The following is a 2,365-nucleotide window of genomic DNA, read 5'->3' as shown; positions in this document are numbered from 1 at the left end:
GGAGGACTGTAAGTGCCACCTGACCCGCCGCTGCGCTCTGGTGCCCGCGGGCGCGGACTGCCCGGCCCGCGGCCGTGGCGGGAGGAGAGCGCTGCCCCACCGAAATGCAAGTGGAGTGTCCCTTTCGGAGCACCGGGCAGTGAACCTCGCGGCTGAGGCGCTCTGCACGGAGAAATGGGTGCATGCAACCTGCCGGTTCCCCCGGGCGGAGAGGATGTACCTCTGGCAGGGAGAAACCCAGGCACCTCTGCCCCCCACCGCGAGGGTGCGCAGGCAGCCACGCCGCCGGGCAGCCCTGTCCGTGGCACCTCTCATCGCCGTAGGACACCGCCAAGGCTGCTGGGCAGTGCCGTGGAGTCAGCAGTGGCTCCCCGAACCCATCCTTACCCAGCTCTCCCAGGTAGCGCCAAGCGCTGACACGCCTGTAGAACGAGCGTTTACGTTTACAGTGCTGGGACTGGAGGGACACTTTCAACAAAACAGTCCGGATTCCTGAGGACATTTTCTCTTCCAGCTGCTTTCTAAATATAGCACACGGCAATGCACTACCCAGCACCGCATCCTCGTCCTGGCACTTAATGAAATTCAAAGTCAAGCTGGAGAAAAAAATATGGAGATAAAGATATATAAAGAAAAACAAAATTAAAATTAGCATCGAGTATTTAAAATCCACGTCTGCATTAAGGTCACCCGAATAGGGAGAAGGACCGACTACTCGTATTTTAAACCAGCTGTCTTTTCCACGGAGACAGTTGCTTGCCTCATGACCCATCGATAGCTTGTTAATACAATTTAATTCTGCAGTTGTTTCTGTTTAAAGAGTGTTTGGAGCGAATTGTTTCTTTTGTTTATGATCAAACAAACGAGGTCTGGTAATCTTATGTTTTATCTTCCTAACATATGGAAAAGCTATTTATCCCAGCCAATCACAATAAAGTGAAGAAAACCCCATTTTATGGAAAGGTATATATCACAAGTTTGTTCATCATTAAAGATATGATTACCAGTGAAAACCCTCCGAAAGTGGCACATTTATGATTCCAGGAACAGATGGGGACATCCATTTTCCTTGCAAATACTTTTGAAATTGCTCTACTGGTAGCAGTATAAAAATGATATACAGATGCCAGTGCCAACGAAGCCGGGACAAGAGGTCCAGATTTACACAGTAAAAGCTTCACATGCGCTCTGTCAGCTTTGATTGATCTGCGCTATACCTCAGAAACTTGTTGACTGGGAAAGGAAACAGTGCAAATAATTCACTGCAACAAGGCAGATAATTCACCCGGCCAATCGCTCCGCTCCGCTCCTCCGGGCGGTGACATACGAGTCCTCCTGCCGCACAAAGAAGCATCATTCTCCAGCGTGAGCAGCGGTCGGTGTCACGGAGAGGGGGGAAGAGGGGGAGAGAGAGAGAGAAAGAAAGGTGGGAGCAGTGCACACAAAAGAAGAGGCGAGAAAGGAGAAGTTGCTTTTAGGCTATGGGCACAGCCATCTACCTTTTCCGTGCCGAGCCCAGGCCGAGCCATTCAGCCCCAATTGTCATTATCATATTGATTAAGTTCATCAGAGAGCAATTTTAGGTTTAACGCCAGCGGATTCGGAGAGGGAGCAAAGAATTATCTAAGAACAGCACAACATTCTTACCTCAGGGACGTTTCCCTGTTCCAGTTCATTGAGGGAGTTGATTAAGTTTAAATGAAGCAGACACTGGATAAAAGTAAGGGTATTGACCACTGGGCAGCACGGTCTGCGCTTGAAAAGGCCTGATACATGCAGAAAAGCAAGATTTGCTAAATGCTCTAATCTTCAATCAAATCTTACATCAATACAGACAAAGTTTGGTAATGAGAGATTCAATGAAGCATGCAGGAGAAAGAATTAATCCTCTTGGTCTAAACTGGGTTCAACTTTGAAGCCTGCTCCGAAGGAAAGACAGTTATCTAAATGCTAAATAAGAAACTTATTGTACTTTTCATGGCATGCTAATCTTTTGTCTATTTCATCTCTATTATTTGTATGCTTATAGGCGGCAGTTGTCATGGTGATTATATCAAACCACTTCTGTGTGGATGGCTGCGAGGAATCAGGGCCTCCCTCCAGCCCTCCGCCGGGGCCAGCCCGCCCGTCCGCTGCTCTGCGCGCCCGCGGCAGCGCCCCGCGCCCGCGGCAGCGCCCCGCACCCGCGGCCGGCCCCGCACCAGCCCCGCCGCTCGGCCTGCGGGCACACGGGCGGGGCAGAAATCGCCTCCCTGGCACCGGCGGCGTTTTGTTAGTACCAGTCCCCTCCTCTTTTCCCCACATCACCCAACCCAAACCGCAGCGATCTCCCTCCATGAAGAGGTGCTTTTTTTTCTCTTTTTTT

General features: G+C 50.5%; 1 long non-coding RNA gene across 1 annotated transcript in view; it reads right to left on the bottom strand.

Annotated features, from left to right (window-relative positions):
* The window catches only part of LOC113951178, a 3,469-nt gene extending 1,358 nt beyond the window's left edge, over positions 1 to 2,111 (bottom strand). The window contains exons 1-2 of the long non-coding RNA XR_003529075.1: positions 1,286 to 2,111; positions 388 to 596 (exon numbers count right to left, since the gene is read on the bottom strand). This is a non-coding gene — a long non-coding RNA (uncharacterized LOC113951178). The remainder of the gene's footprint in view (positions 1 to 387; positions 597 to 1,285) is intronic.
* Between the last annotated feature and the right edge of the window lie 254 nt (positions 2,112 to 2,365).

This window comes from Corapipo altera, unplaced genomic scaffold, assembly GCF_003945725.1.
Source record: "Corapipo altera isolate COAL_440 unplaced genomic scaffold, ASM394572v1 57, whole genome shotgun sequence".
Lineage (NCBI taxonomy): Eukaryota > Metazoa > Chordata > Aves > Passeriformes > Pipridae > Corapipo > Corapipo altera.
The sequence above is the reverse complement of the archived record's forward strand: the minus strand, read 5'-3'. Positions and strand labels throughout refer to the sequence as shown.